Below are 22,051 nucleotides of genomic sequence, written 5' to 3' on the forward strand. Positions count from 1 at the left end.
GAATGCATACTCTGTTGCCTTTGGTGGAGAGTTTCATATATGTCTATTAGGTCCATTTGTTCAAGCATTAAGTTCAGGTCTTGAATCTGTTAATTTTTTGCTTTGATAATCTGTCTAATACTGTCAGTGGGGTTAAAGTGTCCCATTATTATTGTGTGTGAATCTCAGTCTCTTTGTAACTCTCCAAGAAATTGCTTTATGAATCTGGGCACACCTGTGTTGGATGCATATAGAGTTAGGATAGTTAGATCTTGTTTAATTGACCCCTTTACCATTATGTAATGCCCTTCTTTGTCTTTTTCTTTTTCTTTTTTTTTTGAGATGGAGTCTCACTGTGTCGCCCAGGCTGGAGTGCAGTGGCACGATCTTGTCTCACTGCAAGCTCTACTTCCTAGGTTCCTGCCATTCTCCTGCCTCAGCCTCCTGAGTAGCTGGGACTACAGGTGCCCGCCACCATGCTCAGCGAATTTTTCTGTAATTTTAGTAGAGACTAAAATTTTTCTGTAATTTTAGTAGAATTTTTCTGTAATTTCACTGTGTTAGCCAGGATGGTCTCGATCTCCTGACCTCATGATCCGCCTGCCTCGGCCTTCCAAGGTGCTGGGATTACAGGCGTGAGCCACTGTGCCAGGCCCCTTCTTTGTCTTTTTTGTTCTTTGTTGGTTTAAAGTCTGCTTTGTCTGAAATTAGAATTGCAACACCTGCTTTTTTGTGTTTTCCATTTTCTTGATAGGTTTTTCTCCATCCTTTTATTTTGAGACTATGGGTGTCATTGCATGTGAGTTGGGTCTCTTGAAAACAGCATACTATTGGGTCTAGTTTCTTATCCAGTTTGCCACTCTGTGCCTTTTAATTGGGGCATTTAGCCCATTAACATTCAAGGTAAGTCATTGATATGTGTGGTTTAATCCTGTTATCATGTTGTTAGCTGGTTACTATGCAGACTTCTTTGTGTGGCTGTTTTACAGTCACTGGTCCATGTACTTAAGTATTTTTGCAGTGGCTGGTAATGATCTTTTCTTCCATATTTAGTGCTTCTTTCAGAATCTCTGGTAAGACAGGTATGATGGTAACAAGTTCCTTTAGCATTTGTTTGTGTGAAAGGAGTCTTATTTCTTCTTTGCTTATGAAACTATTTTGGCCAGATGTGAACAAATCTTGGTTACAATTTCTTTGCTTTAATAATGTTGAATATAGGCACCCAGTCTTTTCTGGCTTATAGGGTTCCTGCTGAGAGTTCTGTTGTTAGTCTGATGGACTTCTACTTGTAGGTGTCCTGTCCTTTTTCTTTAGCTGCCTTTAACATTTTTTCTTTCATGTCAATCTTGGAGAATCTGATGATTATGTGTCTTGGGGATGATCTAATTGTGAAGTAACTTGTAGAGATTCTCTGCATTTCCTGAATTTGAATGTTGGCCTTTCCATCTAGTTTGGGGAAATCTTTATGGATGATATTCTGAAATGTTTTCCAGGTTGCTTCCTTTCTCCTCATTTCTTTCAGGAATGCCAGTGAATCGCAGATTTAATCGCTACGTAATTCCATATTTCTTGAAGGTTTTCTTCATTCCTTTTCATCCTTTTTTCTTTATTCTTGTCTGACTGTCATATTTCAGAAAGCCAGTCTTTAAACTCTGAGATTCTTTCCTTAGCTTGATCTATTCTGCTTTCAATACTAGTGATTGCATTATGAAATTCTTGTAGCATGTTTTTCAGCTCTATCAAGTTGACTACATTCTTTTCTATACTAGCTATTTTGTCTGTCAGCTTTTGTATCATTTTATCATGACTCTTCATTTCCTTGGATTGGGTTTCAATATTCTCCTGAATCTCGATGATCTTGGTTCCTACCCATATTCTGAATTCGATTTCTGTCATTTCTGCCATCTCAGCCTGGTTAAGAACCCTTTCTAGAGAGCTATTGCAGTCGTTTGGAAGAAAGAAGGCACTCTGCCTTTTTGAGTTGCCAGAGTTGTTGCACTGGTTCTTTCTAATGTATGTGGGCTGATGTTCCTTTGGTCTTTGAAGTTGCTGTATTTTGGATGAACTGATTTGCTTCTTTCTTCTTTGATGCCCTTGGAGGTTTGATTATGGTATAAGGTGTGTTTGGTTGACTGGCTTCAATTCTAGTCTGCTCCTGGGTCTTGGAGGAGTCCCCTCTGATTCCTACCTCTGTGTCTGCATTTCTTTCTCGGATATTCTGGTCCACAGGGTTCCCTCAGGTTGAAGATGAAGTTGGCCAACAAGCCATTGTTGGCCCTAATCTACTGTCATGTGCTTCCTGGGGAAACACAAGTTTGAATCTGCCCGCAGAGTTCAGGTGGAAGGAGGACTGCTAGGTTGAAAACTCTAGCAGGTGTGGCCTATCTGGCTATGCTGTTGGGGGAGTTGCCAGTCCTGCTATCCAGATGTTTTCAGAACAACAGGAGGCTGCACTCCTTGGTAAATTCAGGCAGATGTAGGACCACTGAGCTGGAAACTGTCAAGCTAGAGTCTTGGGCTCTACTTTTTTATTTCGAAGGGAAGTTTTCCAGGGAGTGTATTCTCCTGGGTTTGGTGATAACTGCAACTCAGTCTTTTATTTTTAACACAATGTTTCTGCTGACTTCTGAAAAATTTTCACTTGAATGTGTAATGAAGGGGCAGCAGCAGCAACAGTCCTCGTCCCAGAGATCCACTGCAGTGCCCAGCAAGTCTTTGGCACTACTTGCCCCACCCTCTTCTTGGTGCCCAGCTCCCTCCCTGGCCCTAGTCCCTGGGTTAGGCCACCCCACCCCTACTTAGCACTGTGTCTGCCCTGGCAACAGCTGGGCCTGCTGGGCTACTGCCTGCCCTCTGGGTAAAGGTGGAAGGGGTGGGGGATGTCACTGCATGGCCTGTCCCTGGACACAGTCTCCCCAGGCCTGGCCCTGCCATGTGGAATGGCCCGCAGGCTGGATGTGAGTCTGCAAAGTGCTTGGTGGGAGTCTGCAGCAAGCAGCAGGGCCACAGTAGCTGCTGCAGAAGCTCAGCTTGGCTCAGGCAGTGTGGTGTGAGTGATGCTAAGAATGTTGGTAACAATCACACAAATGAAATAAACCACATTTAATTTTTGTACACTGATTTTGTTCCTGCAAACTTGTTGAACTCATTTATTAGTACTAGAAGATTTTTTGTTAGATTCCCTTGGGATATTCTATGTAGACAATGATACCATCTGCAAGTAGAGACAGTTTTATTTCTTCCTTTCCAATCTATATGCCTTTATCTCAGTTATATGTTGAATAAGAATGGTGAGAATGTACATCCTCCCCATGTTCCTTATTTTAGGGGGAAAGCATTCATTTTTTCACCATCAAGTATGTTATCTCTAGGCTTTGAGGACGCTCTTTATCATGTTGAGGAAGTACCTGTCTGTTCCTACTTTGCTGAGAGTTTTTCATCATTAACAGATGCTGGATTTTGTCAAATGATTTTCCTGTACCTAATGGTATGATTCTACGGTTTTCTTCTTTAGCCTGTTGATATGGTGAGTTACATTGGTTGACTGTCAAATGTTGAAACAGCCTTTTGTACTGGAATAAATCCCATTTTTTCATGGTGTACAATTATTTTATACGTTGTTTTATTACTAATGTTTTGTTGAGGATTTTTGTGTCTAAGTTCATGGCCTTTTGTGTTCTTTGTTTATACTGTCTGCCTCTCTGATTTTGATAACAGGATAATACTAACCTCAAAAAGTGAGTTAGGAAGTGTTCACTCTTTTAGCTTCTGGAAGATATTATGCAAAATTGGTACTAATTCTTTTTTAAATATTTGGTAGAATTCGCCAATGAAGACTTCTGGTCCTTGAAGATTTCTTTGTGAGGAGCTTTTTATTTACAAATCTATTATCTTTAATGATTATTATACTAGTCACATTATATATCTCATATTGGTTGAGTTTTGGCACTTTGTGGTTTTTAAGGATTCAGTCCATTTTTTATATGTTGTTGAATTTACGACACTAGAGTTATATGTAGTATCCTTTCAGTATTCCTGTTTCATTTCTGATATTGGTTATTCATGTCTTTTTCTCTTTTTTTTTTCTTTTTTGAGAAAGGTGCTTGCTCTAGTGCCCAGGCTAGATAGTGTGAAGTGGCATAATCAGGACTCAAATGATCCTCCTGCCTCAGCCCCCTGAGTAGCTGAGACTATAGGTATGCACCACCACACCTGGCTAAATTTTTTTGAATTTTAGTAGAGAAGAGATCTCACTATGTTGCCCAGGCTGGTCCTAAATTCCTAAGTTCACACAATCCTCCTGCCTTGGCCTCTCAAAGTGCTGGGATTACAGCACTAGAGATTTATCACTATTATTGATTTTTTTGAAGAAGTAGCTGATTTTTCTCATTGATTTTTTTCTATTGTTTTAATTTTCAATTTCATTGATTCTGTTCTTATCTTTATATTTCCTTATTTTAAAATATTTAATTGACAAATAAAGATTGTATATATTCAAGGTGTACAATGCGATAATTTGATATACATATGCATCATGTAATGATTACCACAATTGCATAAATTACACATTCATCATCACCCATGCTGTACCTCAGACACCTGGAACTTGTTCATTTTGTAACTGAAAGTTTGTACCTTTTGGCCAACATTTCCTTTATCTCCATTACCTTAGCCCTTCATAATAATTTTCTACTCTCTGTTTCTTTGAGTTCAACTTTTAAAAATTCCACATATAAGTGAGATCATACAGTATTTGTCTTTCTGTGTCTGGCTTATTTCACTAATCCTAATGTCTTCCAGCTCACTCATGTTGCTATAAATGGCAGAATTTCCCTATTTTTTTTAAGACTGAATAATATTCCATTGTGTTTATATACCACATTGTCTTTATTCGTTCATCTATTGATGGACAATTAGTTTGTTTCTGTGTCTTGGCTATCACGAATAATCCTGCAATGAACACGGGGTTCCCACTACCTCTTTGAGATACTGATTTCTTTTCCTTTGGATATATACCCAGAAGTGAGATTGCTGGATCATGTAGTAGTTCCATTTTTAATTTTTTGAGGATCCTCCATACTGTTTTCCATAATGGCTATACCAATTTACGTTCCCACAAACAGTGTACAAGGGTTCCCTTTTCTATGTACCCTCACCAACACTTGTAATCTCATGTCTTTTTGGGAATAGCCATCCTAACAAGTGTGAGGTGATATCTTATTGTGGTTTTAATTTGCATTTCTCTGATGACTTGTAATATTGAGTGACTTTATATACTCATTGGCCATTTGCATGTCTTCTTTGGAAAAAATGTCTATTCTTGTCCTTTGCCCATTTTTCAGTCAGGTTATTTATGTTTTGCTATTGAGTTGTGTGAGTTCTTCATACATTTTGGATATCAATGTCTTATCAGGTATATGGTTTGCACATTTTCTTCCCATTCCATGGGTTGTCTTTCCATTTGTGTTGATTGTGCTCTTTGCTCTGCAGAAGGTTTTTCATTTGATGTAATCCCCCTTGTTTATTTATTTTTGAGATAGAGTCTCACTTACTCTGTTGCACAGGCTGGAGTGTTTATTTTTGCTTTTGTTGACTATGCTTTTTGTGTCGTATCCAAAAAAATCATTGCCAAGATCAATTTCAAGGAATCTTCCCTATGTTTTCTTCTGGGAGTTTTATGGTTTCAGATCTTACATTTAAGTCTTTAATTCATTTCAAGTTAATTTTGTATATGGTGTAAGACAAGGGTTCAATTTCATTCTGTTAATGTAGTGTATCATATTTATTGATATGTGTATGTTGTAACACCCTTGCATCCCAGGGATAAATCCAGTTTGGTTATGGTATATGATCCACTCAGTGTGCTGTTGAATCTGGTTTGCAAGCATTTTGTTGAAGATTATTGCATCTATGTTCAGGGATATTGGCCTGTGATTTTCTTTCCTTATAGTTTTCTTATCTGGCTTTGGTATCAGGGTAATGCTGTAATGAAATGAGTTTGAAAATATTCTCGTCTCTTCAATTTTTTGGGACAAGTTTGAGAAGGACTGGTATTAATTCTTCTTTAACTGTAGAATTAACCTGTCAAGACATCTAGTCTTGGGCTTTTTGAGGCTGGGAGGTTGGGAGGTTTGTGGATACTGATCCAATCTTCTTACTTGTTATTGGTTTGCTCAGATTGTCTATTTCTTCATAATTCATGCTTTGTAGGTTGTATTTCTAGGAATTTATTCATCTTTTCTGAGTTACACAGTTTGTGGCATAATTGTTCATAGTAGTCTATTATCATTATTTTTATTTCTGTGATATCAGTTGTAATGTCTCCCCTTTATTTATACTTTCACGTATTTTAGTCCTTTCATTCTTAGTTTGTCTAGCTTATTGTCAATTTTGTTCACAAACTCAGTTTCACTGATCTTTTTCTATTATCCTTCTAGTCTCTATGTCACTTATTTCTGCTCAATCTTTATTATTTCCTTCCTTTTTCTGATTTTGGGCTTAGTTTCTTCTTTTTAAAATTTTTATTATTTATAGAGATAGGTCTTGTTCTGTCACTCAGGCTGGAGTGCAGTGACACAATCATAGCTCACTGCAATCTTGAACTCTTGGGCTCAAGCAATCCTCCTGCCTCAGCCTTCCAAGTAAACAAGACTACAGGTGTGAGTCACTGTGCCTGGGTGATTTTTAAATTATTTTTTGTAGAGATAGGGTCTTCCTATGTTGCCCAGGTTAGTCTTGAAGTCCTGGTCTCAAATAATCCTCCTGCCTCAGCCTCCTGAGTAGCTGGAATTACAGGTGTGAGCCACCATGCCCAGATAATTTGTTTTTCTTTTTCTAGTCCTTTGAGGTGTGAAGTTAAGTTTTTTATTTGAGATCTTTCTTTTTTCTTAATGTAGGCATACATTGTGATAAACTTCCCTCTTAGCACTGCTTTTGCTGAATCCCATAAGTTTTGGTATGTGGTGTTTCCATTTTCATTTGTCTCAATAAATTTTTGATTTCTTTTTTGATTTTTTTTCTTGATCTATGGGTTGTTCCATAATATGTTGGTTCATTTTCATATATTTGTGAGTTTTCCAAAATTCTTCCTATTATTGTTTTCTAGTCTTATACCACTGTGGACAAAAAAGATACTAGCTAAAATCAAGTATCTTATTATTTCCTTCTTTGTGCATGCTTTAGGTTTATTTTGCTCTTCTTTTTTAGTTTCTTGAAGTAGAAATTTAGACTGTTTATTTGAGACCTTTTTACTTTTTTTTTTTTTTTTTTTTTTTTTTTTTGAGACGGAGTCTCGCTCTGTCACCCAGGCTGGAGTGCAGTGGCGCAATCTCGGCTCACTGCAAGCTCCGCCTCCTGGGTTTACGCCATTCTCCTGCCTCAGCCTCTCGAGTAGCTGGGACTACAGGCGCTCGCCACCTCGCCCGGCTAGTTTTTTGTATTTTTTTTTTTTTTTTAGTAGAGACGGGGTTTCACCGTGTTAGCCAGGATGGTCTCGATCTCCTGACCTCGTGATCCGCCCGTCTCGGCCTCCCAAAGTGCTGGGATTACAGGCTTGAGCCACCGCGCCCGGCCCTTTTTAATTTTTTAATGTGTTCAGTGCTGTAAATTTTCCTGTCAGCAATATTTTAGCTGTCTCACTCATATCTTGATAGACTACTAAATTTTTGTTTTCATTCACTTGTATATTTTGCTTTATTTCTTTCAAAACTTCATCTTTGATCCATACATTATTTTGATCAATCATGGATTGATTCTTTTATTATTATGTCATGTCCCTCTTTGTCTCTAGAAGTGTGCTGTTTAATTTCCAAGTGTTTTCCTGTTGTCGCGGTCAAAGAACAAATCTCGTAATCTTATATAATTTCAATTTTTAAAAATATGTTGGGATGTTATTTTTGGCTCAGGATATTGTCAATTTTGGTAAATATTCCATGGGCACTTAAAAAATGTGAGTTCTGCTGTTCTCAGGTGGAATGTCCTATAAATGTCAATAACTGCTGATGGTCGATTGTGTTGTTCATTTCTTCTATATCCTTGCTGTTTTTCTGTCTAATAGTTCTACAAGTTGCTGAGAGTAGGGTGTGGAAGTTCCCATATACACTTGTGAATTTGTCTATTTTTCCTTTCATGTTTATCACTTTCTGCAGCATGTATTTTTATGCTGTACTGTTTGGTGCATATACCTTTAGGATCATATGTATTCCTCATGGATTGATTCTTTTACTATTATGTCATGTCCCTCTTTGTCTCTAGTAATTTTCTTTGCTCATAAGCCTGCTTTGTATGATATTCACATAGTCACTCCTACTTTGTATCAATTATTATTAAGACTTGCATAGTATATCGTGTCCCATCCTTTTACTTTTGACTTACCTATGCTGCTATATCTAAAGTGAGTTTCTTGTAGCAGCATGTTCTTAAATAATGGTTGTTTTATTCACTTTGCCAATTTTTGCTTTTTAATTGGTATATTTCAACAATTTACATTTAAGGTAATTATTGATATGTCAGGGCATTCTAAGTCTGCCATTTTATTATCTATTTTCTGTTTGTTCCCTGCATTTCTTGTCCCCTGGTTTCTCTTTTCTTATCTTCCTGTGGGTTACTTGGACATTTTTAATAATTTCATCTTGATTTATTTATAGTGTTTTTAGTATGTCGCTTGGTGTATTTATCTTAGGCATCGTTCTATGTATAAGTATGTTCTTAGCATGGATACACATAACTTATCACAGTCTACTGGTATTGATATTTTACCAGTCCAAATGAAGTGTAGAAATTTTATTTCCATTTAGGTCCTTTTATCCTCCTCACTTTTTTTTCCTTTACTCTCTTTCTCTCTCTTTTTTTTTTTTTTTTTTTTGATGGACTCTTGCTCTGTCGCCCAGGCTGGAGTGCAGTGGCTTGATCTGGCTCACTGAAAGCTTCGCCTCCTGGGTTCACACCATTCTCCTGCCTCAGCCTCCCAAGTAGCTGGGACTACAGGTGCCTGCCACCACAGCTGGCTAATTTTTTGTATTTTTTTAATTTTATTTTAGTAGAGACGGGGTTTCACCATGTTAGCCAGGATGGTCTCAATCTCCTGACCTCATGATCCGCCTGCCTCAGCCTCCCAAAGTGGGGGGATTACAGGCATGAGCCACTGTGCCCGCCCAGCCCTTCCTCACTTTTCAATAATAATTGTCCTAAGTATTTTCTCTCTGTACATTAAATACTACGTCAGATGGTGCTAAACTTTTTGCTTCAACTGTCAAATGTAATTTTAGAAGCTCATGAAAAGAAGGTCTACAATATTTACCCATGTATGTGTGTGTGTGTGTGTGTATATATATATATATATATATTTTTTTTTTTTTTTTTTTTTTTTTTGAGACAAAGTCTCACTCTGTCACCCAGGCTGGAGTGCAGTGAGGTGATCTCAGTTCACTGCAACCTCCACCTCCTGGGTTCAAGCCATTCTCCTGCCTCAGCCTCCCAAGTAGCTGGGATTATAGGCACCCACCACCACAACAAACTAATTTTTGTGTTTTTAGTACAGATCGGGTTTCACCATGTTGGCCAGGCACATCTCAAACTCCTGACCTCAAGTAATCAGCCCACCTGGGCCTCCCAAAGTGCTGGGATTACAGGTGTGAGCCACTGCACCTGGCCTACCCCTATTTTTAATAATTCCATTCTTATTTTTTTTCTGAAGTTCCAAGTCTTCTATTATAATTTCCTTTCTGTTTAGATAACCTCTTTAGCTATTTTTACAGGTAGGTTTACTTGCAATAAATTCTCTTGACTTTCCTTTGTTGAGGAATGTCTTTATTTTCTCTTTATTCATAAAGGAGATTTTCATAAGATTTAGAATTCACAGTTAACCTTTATTTTCTTTCAGCCCTTGAAAAATATTGTGCCATTTACTTCTGGTCTCCATGGATTCATACATCAAATACACTGTCATTCATGTTGATATTCATCTATCTGTAAGTAATGTGTCATTTCTCTTTGGATGCATTCAAGATTTTTTTGTTTGTTTTTAGTTTTCAGGAATATAAGTATTATGTGTCTTTGCATGGATTTATTTAGGTTTATCCTATTTCAGATTTGAGAAGTTTTCAGCCATTATTTCTTTGAACACTTTTTTCATATCAATTCTTTTTCTCCTCTTCTTTTGGGACTTTGATAATATGAATGCTATCCGTTTTGTTATTATTCTATAGATTCCTGAGACGCTGTTCATTTTTTTCAGCCTATTTTCTCTCTGTTCAGATTGTGTTTTCATCTCTCCTCAAGTTCACTGATTTTTATCCTCTGTCACCTCCATTCTACTATTAAGCCCATCCAGCAAATTTTTTATTTCAGTTATTTTAGTTTTCAGTTATATAATTTTCATTTGATTATTTTGATAAGATCTATGTCTGATGAAATCATTTATTTAAAAATATTTCAAGCGATCATTAATTTCTTGTTGAAACATTTTTATGATGGCTACTATAAAATCTTTGTCAGATAATTCTAACATCTGATTCATCTCAGTGTTGGCATATGTTGATTGTGTTTTCTTATTGAAGCTGTGATTTTCCTGGTTCTTGCTGTGGCAAATGAGATTTTTACTGTATTACATTTAAATATATTTTAGTAGATTTTAAGTCCTGTTTAACTATCTTTTTTCTTTTATTATTATTATTATTTAGCAAGTAGTCCCTCTGTTGAAGTGTAGTGTGAGGAGCAGATTAGTGTGTGTGTTTATTTTCCAGCTAGGCCCCACTAACATCACTGGCAAAAATAGAGGATTGACTCACACTGCCTTTTTAAAGGTGGGTGGGGTGGAAGTTCAACTCCCCATTGGGTCTCCCTGATACCTTGGGTCTTGCTGATACCTCTGGGTGAAAGTGGGACACCAACAGACACTGCCTCCCTTGAGCAGAGGTGCAAGCTCTGCTCCCTGCTGGGTAGGGGAGGGACTCCCTGACACTGGTAGGGGAGATGGAAAGTTAAGCGGCTAGCCCTACCTCACACTGTTTTATTCAGTCTCGTTTATGCTGGGCAGGGTGGAGGATCAGTTCCTTGTTGGGTCCCCACTGACATCAAGAGGTGGGGAGACAAGACAGCCTACCAGCTCTCCTTCATGCCATCTTGTTCAGACTCTTTGCTGCTGGGTAGTTGGGGAGGTTTAGTTCCCCATTGGGCCCTACTGAGACCAGGCCTGGGGGGAAAGTGAAGCACTTACTAGACCTAATTTGCATTGCTTTGTTCAGTCTTATTAATGCTGGGTGAAGGTGGAGGCTCAGGATACTGCTGAACCCTGCTAACATGGCTACCTTGGTCCTGGCAGGGGATCTCAGGGCACTGCCTGCTTCCACAGAGCAAGATGTGGTAGATCAGCTCTCTGCTCAGCCCCTCTAAACACCACCCAGTGGAAGAATTGGAGCACAGCCTGCTTCTGCCATATGGGGGATGGAAGGTTAGCATCCCGGTGGGCCCTGCTGACACTGGCACCATCGAGCAGAGTAATCAGAGAAGCACTGCTGCCCACTTCCACACATGTGGGCTGGGCAGGATGGAAAGCAGCTTCCTGCTTGGCCGGGTTGAAATTATGTGTGTGTGTGTGTATGCTGCAGAGGAGGGAAGGTTGTGAGATTTTGCTGTTGGTATTTGGCTGGAGTACCACACATAGTGCCACAAAGGTTTTCGCTAGTTTGGCCACCCCTTTCCCAGGCTTTTGGTTAAGGGGAAGAGGCTTTCCTTATAGTTTTTTAAAAATCTGTGCCTATTGGCAGTTTCAGATTGGAGGCTCCTGCAGCTTCCTGTCCAGAATATATGGGAGGAAATAAGGAAACCCAGAGAATTCAGTGCCACATCATTTCTCAAGTCCCAAGGTTCTTTGGAAGTCACCTTTCTCCCCACTGTTCAGTCTTCCTATGCTTTGTAATGTTCAGGGTTTTTTTAAGTTGTAAGAAAAGGGACCTGGGACGAAACAACGCTGCTCCATCTTGGTCACAAGCAGAAGTCATAATTCATAGCGTTTGAATACTTCAAGGAGCACTGGAGATTATCTACAGAATTTATGGAGTTTTATGTTATTCGGTACAACTCTTTAGTCTTAAAAGTAAGAAACATGTAGGTTGGGCACAGTGGCTCACGCCTGTAATCCCAGCACTTTGGGAGGCCAAGGTAGGCGGATTATTTGAAGTCAGGGGTTTGAGACCAGGCTGGCCAACATGATGAAACACCATCTCTACTAAAAATACAAAAATTAACCTAGTGTGGTGGCGGGCACCTGTAATTCCAGCTACTTGGGAGGCTGAGGCAGGAGGATCACTTGAACCTGGGAGGCAGAGGTTGCAGTAAGCTGAGGTTGTGCCACCGCACTCCAGCCTAGGTGACAGAGCAGGACTGTGTCAAAAAAAAAAAAAAAGAAAAGAAAAAGAAAGAAACATATAAATACCCATTTACAGTTATTCTCTGTTCCCAGCTCCAGTCAACTATTGATCTACTTTCTGCCTCTATAAATGTATTCTTTTTGGACGCTTCATATAAATGGAATCATACAACATGTGGTTTCTTGTGTCTTACTTATTTTGCTCAGCACTTGCTTTGAGGTTCACTCATCACACAGCATGTGTCAGTGATTCACTCCTTTTTATTGCCCAACAGCATTCCATTGCATGGGTATACATTTTGTCTATTTATTTTCCATCTGATAGATATTTATGTTTCTGCTTTTTGGCTTTTATTAATGTGTTAGTTGGTTCTCATGCTGCTATAAAGATACCACCTGAGACTGGGTAATTTATAAACAAAAGACATTTAACTGACTAACAGTACCACATGGCTGGTGAGGCCTCAGGAAACTTGCAATCCTGGTGGAAGAGGGGAACCAAGGCAAGTCTTACATGGTGGCAGGCAAAGAGAGTACAAGGTGGGAACTGCCAAACACTTTTAAACCCATCAGATCTTGTGAGAACTCACTCACTATCATGAGAACTGCAGGGGGAAACCACCCTCATGGTCCAATCACCTCCCACCAGGTCCCTCCCTCCACATGTGAGGATTACAATTTGCGATGAGATTTGGGTGGGGACACGGAGCCAAACCATGTCAATGAATAATGCTGTTGTAAGCATGTGCAAATTTTTTTATGAACATGTTTTCATTTCTCTTGGATATATCCCTAGAAATGGAATTGATAGGTCAGATGAACACTCTATATTTAACCTTTTGAGGAAATGCTAAATTGTCTTCCAAGCAGCTATACCATTGTTTGTCCCCACCAGCAATGCATGAGGGTTTAATTTCTCCACACTCTTCCTAACACTTGCTGTTGTGTGTCTTATTTATTACAGCCCTTCTGGTGTGTGTGAAATGACATCTCATTGTGGCTTTAATTTGCAATTGCATTTCCCTAATGACTAATGATGTTGAGCATCTTTTCATACTTTAATAACCTTTCATGTATCTTCTTTGGTGAAATGTCTGTTAATATTTTTGCTTATTATTTTTATTTTCATTTTGTAATTGTAAATTGACAAACTATTGTACACAAAGTTTTGTTATAACGTATAAATACAATGTGTAATAATCAAATCAAGCTAATTAACATATCCATCACCTCAAGTACTTATATTTTGTGTTAAAAATATTTGAAATTTACTCTCTTAGCAATTTTGAAATGTACAACATATTATTATTTACTATATTCACCAAGCTGTGCAATATACCTCAAAGAAAGAAAAAATTACTCCACCATGTAATTGAGGCTTTGTGGCTATTTTTTTTCTTTTAACTTTTGTTCTAGGTTCTGGAGTTCATGTGCAGGTTTGTTATGTAGGTAAATTTGTGTCACAGGGGTTTGGTGTACAGATTGTTTCCTCACCCAGGTACTAGGCATAGTACCTGATAAGTATTTTTTTCTGAACTTTTCCCTCTTCCCACCCTCCACCTTCAAGTAGGCCCCGGTGTCTGTTGTTCCCCTCTTTGTGTCCATGTGTTTTTATTATTTAGCTTCCACTTATAAGTGAGAGCGTGCGTCCATTTTTGATTGAGTTGTTTGTTTTTTTACAATTGAGTTGCACAAGCACTCTCTAAATTCTGGTACCAGTTTTTTTATCATAAATGTGTTTTGTAAATATTTTCTCCCAGTGTTTTTCCTGTCCTTCCATTTTCTTAATAGTATCTTTTGAAGTGCAAAGGTTTTCAATTTTGATGAGGTCTATTTTATTAATTTTTTTCATTTATGAATCACATTTTTAAAAGAAATCTGTCTGGCCCAAAGTCCTAAAGATTTACTTCCATATTTACTTCTAAAAGTTTAATTGTTTCAACTCTTACATTTAAGTCTATGATTTGTTTTGAGTTAATTTTTGTGCACAGTGTGAGGTGAGGGTCCAAGGTCATTTTTTTTGCGTACACATAGTTATATTATGAAATGTTTTTCTATAAGTTTATATGATAACAGCTTAATATTTCATTTTATGAACGTACTGTAAGTGGTGGGGTCCTGGTAAATGTTTGACAATCATCTCTTTAAAAAAAGCCCGGATTTGTAGTATTTGCCAATTTCCCTGTGTAAATATTTCAAAAGTGTTCAATTTAAAGCTACTACATGACATAACATATGGAGTTGGGAAGAAGTCATACCATTGGTTCTTATGAATTGCTACAAGCTGGCTCTAGCTTATCACTAAATCAATTTAACCAGTCTCCTGGGTTTTTGTTTTATTTTGTTTGCTTCTTGTTTTTCTCTCTTTTTACCCCCAATAGACACAAAAGATGCAAAAAAGAAACAAAAAGCAGGAAGAAACAGTCTATTTTATTCACTGCTATAAATGAATGCTGTATCTTTAGGGAGTTTCTAGTTCTCCCTCCTTAGGAACACAGCTGTGGGCAACATCCTTGAAGCCTTTCCGTGGTCACATTTAGTAATGTCTATCACATTTACTTTCAGACAACTCCCCCACCAGCCTTGCTTCCTTTTAATGATAAAGAAAATCAAGTTTTGACAAATAGAGTATAAAGCAGCTTGAACTTCTGCAATTTTGCAAAGACACATATACAAAATGTAAATTATAGCGGTGACTTACCCCCTTTTTTTCTCCCTCTCAAGAACCAAGTATAGAATTAAGCAAATGCTGAGGAGCAAAATAGTTGTCTTGACAGGCAATGGAAGTCAAGTGTGAATGGCCACAATGTGTCAGCTTCCTGAAGGTGTCTTGTACATGAGAGTACTGCAAAGAAATCACTAGAGTGTGACACTGTTTCAGATAAATATATCTGATCTTCCTTTCGAGGAAATCTTGTAAGAAGTGCAAATAAAACTGGGGGGCCACTTTGGAGCAGATGCTTTTTTTTTTTTTGGAGGCAGGATCTAACTCTGTCACCCACGCTGGAGTGCAGTGGTGTAATCATGGTGCACTGCAGCCTTGACTTCCAGGGCTCAAGCAATCCTCCCATCTCAGCCTCCTGAGTAGCTGGGACTACAGATGTGCACCACCATGCCTGACTCATTCTTCTATTTTTTGTGGAGACAGGGTTTTGCCATGTTGCCCAAGCTCTTCTCAAACTCTTGGGCTCTCAAAATGCTGGGATTATAGGCATGAGCCACAGTGCCTGGCCAATAGATGTTTTTAATAAGTAGTTATTAGATGCCTGTTTGTAGCTCTGTGGAACCCACATAACTTTATTCACATTGTTACAAATGGGAAGCAGCAGAGGCCTGGGATCTGGGAGAGTGGTGAGCCATGGGGGATTTGGAGGAAAAAGGGCACTGAGTTATATGGGGACAAGAGGGTTTTGAGCAACTGTCACTACTTGGCAAGACCTTTATTCAGTATAATTATAATTACCATTATTTAAACTACCCCTTTCTATTACTATGAAAAGTGAGGCTCAGAGAGATGTTAAAGCGCTTACACAGGGACTGCCGGCTTACAAATACCTGTTTTTCAAACCCTGTGCTCAGAGTGTGGATTGGGAGTCACCTCATGAAGAGGAGACTCAAGCTCAGTGTCTCATCAAGACCTCCCGCTCTGGCCCCATGTCTCAGTCCGCCCACTCACTGCCCCATGCTCCCCCTCTCACCCCTGCTCCCCTGCACATGATGGAAGTCATACTAAACTTTGTGCAGGTCCCAGAGAGAGTCACGCTTCTGGTCTTCATTCACGCCACACCCTCACCCTGGAATGCTCATCCCACTGCGTTCTTCTAAGAAGCACCTGCTCATCTTTTTCTTTTCTCTGTCTCCTTCTCACTCTCTTTCCCCAACTTTCCCCCATTAGACTTCTTCTCTTTCATTCCCTTTCCCCTTCCTTTCTTTCTTTTCACAAAGAATAGTTTTTCTTATGATGTGGTCATTTTAAAAGTTGGATAGGCTGGCCCGGTGGCTCACGCCTGTAATCCCAGCACTTTGGGAGGTCAAGGCAGGAGGATCCCTTGAGACCAGGAGTTCAAGAACAGCCTGGGAAACAAAGCGAGATCCTGTCTCTACAAAGGATAAAAATAAAGTATTAGCTCGGTGTGGTGGCATGGTCCTGTGGTCCCAGCTACTGAGGGGGAACTCTTGGGTCCAGGAGTTCAAGACCGCAGTGAACTGTGGTCACCACTGCACTCCAGCCTGGATGACAGAGTGAGACCACCCTGCTCTAAAAAATATATGTATTGTTTTTCAGTTAGATAGCACTGAAAGCGTACAGAAGAAAATTAACATCACTAATTTGCGATGACTTTATACAATGTCAGTCTAAACCAGAACTACATTTCCCAGAATCACTGTCAGTAGGGTTCCAGGTTAGCACAGGCCAGGGGATCTATATACCTAACCTGAGATTCACGAGAGAATGGAGCAACAGCTGTAATGCAACGCTGCGAATGTGCCAGTTGGTTCTGGGGCCCTGTGGTGGCTTGTGCACACTGTAGTCTTATCTGCGGGCTCACCTTGGGGTAGGACAGTACCTGGACCCACTGGACTCCAGCTCCCATGCTCCCCTCTGGAAGTACAAGTCCTGGGCCAGGCGCATGTGAACCTCCATGGTGAAAGCAACAGCTTCCTCTGCAGATTCCTAGTGAGGTAATGGCTGGATGCTGCGAGAGACAGAGGAGCCTCCTGTTTGTCCTCAAGGCGGGTAGTTGTCCATGTGGGATCTGGCCTGTCCTTACAGGTGCCATCTGATCCTTGCTCACATCTTTAGCTGGCGTTCCTTCCTGACTGCTGTAGTGGCTGACCTGAACAGACTTCCCACTCAACACTGCAGGCAGAGGGGACAGCACAGAGGAACTTCCCCGCCAGCTCCCACCCTGCATATAATCTCACTCCTAAATAAGTCCCTCAGCTCAGGGGTCCCCAAACTTTCTCAGTGTGTGATGCCTTTAATTTCTCAGTACTCTCTTCTTAGTGCACCTGGGCCAAAAGGAATACCAAAAAGTTCCATTAATTAAGTGGTTAGCTCCAAATGATGTAGGTATGTTTGTAATAGCTGTTTGAAAAGAAAATACAAATACATTGAAAGAAAAAATAATATTTGATTTTCTTCTTAAATAAGCAGTGCCAATGGGATATGTGCCTGTTGGACAAGGCCCAACTTCTCCAACGTTGGAATCGGGTTGGACGCTGTTGCCCTCATTTTCTGTCCCACACCACTTTATCTCAAAGCAATCATTGAAAACCCAGCGTTGGAAAGATATGACAACTGTGAAAGGAATATACTGCAATCTAATGTTCAAACTGTGAACTTCCTCAATCGAATAATTCCCAAGGTGTCCAAGAAGGGTCAGCTATCAATGTATATCCCCTGAAAATTGGAAATATTCCATGGCACCCCTGTGAACTCACTGTGGTCCCTACAGTTTGAGAACCATGGCCTTGTCTCGTATTGCTTCTGATACACACAGTCCCATGTGGATTTGGATATATTTCTTTCCTGTCTTTGTGCTCTTCACATATATTATAAAATGTGGACCAGAAGAATTCTATATTTCTGTTTTTAAATTTGACAATGTTATGAGTATATTCTCATGTCAATAAAAATTCTTTCAAAAATTATTATATCTGAATCATATCCCAAATTTACCAATATCAAATTTAATCTTCCTCCAGTCATTGAATTTTCCAGCTGTATTCCATTTTGCTATTATCTGTCAATATTCCTTAAAATGGATTTCTAGAAGCAGTATTACCAAATGAACTTCTTAAACAATCTTGATAACTATTATCAAATTACTTTTCAGAAATAATGCACTAATTTATATTCCAATCAAAAATACATGGCAGTGACTATTTTGCCACATTCTTAACTGCATTGGGTATTTCCATTAATAAAATAAAATCTCCTAACTATTTTTAACAGGCAAAAGAAATATTGCATTGTAATTGGCATTTTGCTTTATTACTAGTATGATTAGTATTAATGGGTATTGCATTTATTCCATGACTGTTTGTATCTTTGTTTATTTAAATAAATAATTGGCCTGTAATCCCAGCAAGGTGGGAGACAGAAGCGGGTGGATTACCTGAGGTTAGGAGTTCAAGACCAGCCTGGCCAACATGGCGAAACCACATCGCTACTAAAAATACAAAAATTAGCTGGGTGTGGTGGCACGCACCTGTAATCCCAGCTACTCGGGAGGCTGAGACACGAGAATCATGTGAACCCGGGAGGCAGAGGCTACAGAGAGCCAAGATCACGCCACTGCACACCAACTTGGGGCAATGGAGTGAGACTCTGTCTCAAATAAGTAAATAAATAAATAAGCAAATAAATAATTGGAATATTATTAGTTTTCTTATTGATTCTCAAAATTGCCTTATATGTTAGGAGAGTTGATACTTTGGCATCTTTCTCTTAATCTTTAGTTTATTACACTTTAAAATTTTTGGTACAGAATCTTTATAGTTCAGACTGTATAATGTATGTCAGCATACAAGCAAAATTCTCCCCCATTACAATACTTTTTTTTTGAAACTTACTTAGACTGTCTCATCTGATTATTCTACAAATGAATTTTATATTTGCTAAATTAAAAGCCAACACATATGTTTTTGTTCAACACTTTCAAACAAAAGCCATAACCAACCTTTGTTGGTCAAGAAGAGATTCTTGAAAGCTGGGTAAAGTTAGACACAGCAGATATTCTCTACAAGAGAGAGCAGAAGCTCAAACAAATTCACTGGTGTGTGTCCAGGGCCAAACAACGAGTCCCTGACAGTCTAGGGAATGCCGTGACCTTATTCCAGCAACTCCTCTGGTGGCTCCTGCCCACCATGGCACAGGGAAAGCTTCAGTGCATGGTTCTTCTTCAAGTGGCCTTCATACCGCTGATGTCTGATTCAAGGGGCTTGTACCAAATGAAGGGATGAGTGAAAAAGTGGGTGGATGAGTGACATTTAAATGGATGAATAAACAAATCAATGGATAAGTAAAATTTCCAGGAAAATTCTCCTTTTCTCCTTCCAGTGCTTGGCTCCCAGAACTCTGTTTCCTCTTGTTCTCTTGGAGGAACACACTTAGAGGTTTCTATAATTTAGTTGTGTCCAAAAGGTCTGCTGGCAGCTTCAGAACATCACAGTTCCTGGCTTGCAGGTTCCCTGTGCCTTAACTCATCTCCAAGTCTTGGCACAGGGCAAGCAATCCCACTCACTCATGAGAGTGGGACACTGAGATGCTCCAGGTGGGTGGAGCAGGGCTAAAACTGGATGGAAACTCTAGGTAAGGAAGTGCAGATGGGCAAGGCCTCCACTTATGGAGGCATAGCAGGGGATCAGGAGCATCCTGGATAGCACCCTGCCTGCTTCCAGGAGTTGCAGCACCCAGGAGTGGGGTCAGAACACAAGCCTGAGGCTCTTCTTAGTCACTACCCTTATTCCTTTCATGCCACCCAAGTTTCAGTCTTCTCACTCTTCCTCAGCTCCTACCACAGAAAGTGAGAATGGGAAATGAAAGGATCAGAAATAAATATTGGGTAACTTCAGAAAAGAATAACCCTGTCAAGCCCAGATTCTTACACAGCATTAGGATTTTATTGTACTGAATAGGTCTGCACAGAGCAACAGCTGTGGACTTAAAAATCAATTTTCTTTTTTCAAAAATTTCCCCAAGAATTTCATGGTAAAAGATGTTACTTATCAATGGGGTTAGTGTATCATTTTAAGTAGCTAATTAAGGGCAGAAATGAATGTGAAGAGAAGGAAATGTAAAATCAGCCGACATCAGGATTTCTTATTGCCGAGTCCTTCCATTCTGGAAAAATCAAAATGTATTTCTTCTGGTTCGTGTTTCTCAAGCTTTAGTTATTAGAATTACTTTTTTGATTTTTGCTATATTTTCACATACTGTTTTGTTACTTAAACATTATACTTAAATATATTTATTTTAATTATAATAGCAATCACTTATATGGCACTATGTGCCAGGCAGTCTTCTAAGCACTTTACATGCATTAAGACATTTCATCCTCATGACAACCCCATTAGGTGAGATGCTACTATTACCTCCAGTCAATGATGGAGACAATGAGTCTCTGAGAAGTGAAGTAACTTGCCATAGTTACACACCAGAATAAAGACCTAAATAAGAAGTGAAATACTATTACGGTAATAGAAGAAAATATAGGACAAAATAGAAAAACAATTGTTCTTAAGGGTGAGAAAGGAGCCTTTAAACTACGTTGAGCTAGTATAAGCCAAAAGACAAAATTTAATGAATTTAAATCTAAGTTTTATTACATCAAAATTAACTATTTCTATTTAATGAAGGTTACCATAAACAAAGTAATATACATATAAGACAATGATGAAAGTTATTTGCAATATCTTAAAGCAATAAAAAATTAAAATCCAGAGTATGTAAATAACTCTTGCTAATCAACAAGGAAAAGCAGTAAACCCAATAAAAAATGGTCAAAGACATGAACAGGTAATTTATAGGAGAAACTCAAAAGCTTATAAAAAGATGTTCAAACCCATCAGTAATCAGAGAAAAACAAAATGAAGCAACTATGAGAGTTACGTTACTTGTTCAACTAGCAAAGATTAGAGAGCAGCATAATGCCAAGTGTTGGTAAAGATGTGGGGAGAGGAACCTTTGTGCACAGTTAGTGGCTATGTAGATTGAACTCATTTACAGCTCCCTGTGATCTAGCATTTCCAGTCCAACTCTGTACAAGAATGCTGTAATTTTATTTGCCAGAGTGGAGAGCTGGTGGCAATCTTGGTTCCCATGCCTAGGAGAGTCAGTAAGTAGAACGTGGAAGATATACTCTATCTGTCTTCCACAATGGTTGAACTGTGAAGCAGGTGAAAGAAATGGGTTGAATATTCTAAATAGCAACATAGATGATCTGGCAAGCCAGGTACTATGTAAGAAATGTATATATTTACCTAAATTAAAAATACCACATACAAAACAATACTTATATTTTAAGACACATTAAAAAGAAAATGACACACATTAAAAAATCTTAGAATAGGACTTCTGCTTTTTGTCATGACAGAGTAACTGGTGCCAAATTTGCCTTTCCACTGTAAGCAACTATGAAACTGGACAAAGCATGAGTCAACTATTTTCAGGCATTGGGCAACAGGAAATAGAGGACTCTTATCCTTCAGAAAAGGAACAGTTTCCTGTGATAGTGCAGGGAGATGGAGCCCAGGCAGAGCAGAGGGTTCACTGAGCTGAGGAGGCAGAGATTAGACCTGGGCTGCTGAAGCACCCACAGTTTTCAGGGCAGAGGACTGGAGAGAAGGCAGCTCTATAGAGAAGAGGCTCAGAAGTCTCCACAGGGATTTTCTGTTGGGTCCTTGGCTGAAGGAAGGATTGCACTAGAGGAAAGTGAGACTCCTTGAGGCATAAGAGTGTGGCTGCTGAAGAGCTGAGAGCTGAAAAATGGGATACCAGGATTTGCACAATGCTGAGAGATGATCCCCAGCCAGGGTGGATAGACTACTCTGCCACCTCTTGTGAGCAAAGGCTATGCCCTACAGCAGTGGTTTTCTTTTATTATTATTATTATTATACTTTAAGTTCTAGGGTACACGTGCACAACATGCAAGTTTGTTACATATGTCTACCTGTGCATGTTGATGTGCTGCACCCAT

The 22,051-nt window shown here is 39.2% G+C and overlaps 1 protein-coding gene across 5 annotated transcripts in view; it reads left to right on the forward strand.

Annotated features, from left to right (window-relative positions):
* Positions 1-22,051, forward strand: part of CCR3 (C-C motif chemokine receptor 3) — a 141,504-nt gene that overhangs the window by 39,330 nt on the left and 80,123 nt on the right. For all 5 annotated transcript variants that reach the window (XR_012431824.1, XM_074033764.1, XM_065540495.2 and 2 more), the window contains exon 2: positions 9,860-9,947. The gene's annotated coding sequence lies outside the window, so the exon portion shown is untranslated. The remainder of the gene's footprint in view (positions 1-9,859; positions 9,948-22,051) is intronic.

Source organism: Macaca fascicularis, chromosome 2 (assembly GCF_037993035.2).
Source record: "Macaca fascicularis isolate 582-1 chromosome 2, T2T-MFA8v1.1".
NCBI lineage: Eukaryota > Metazoa > Chordata > Mammalia > Primates > Cercopithecidae > Macaca > Macaca fascicularis.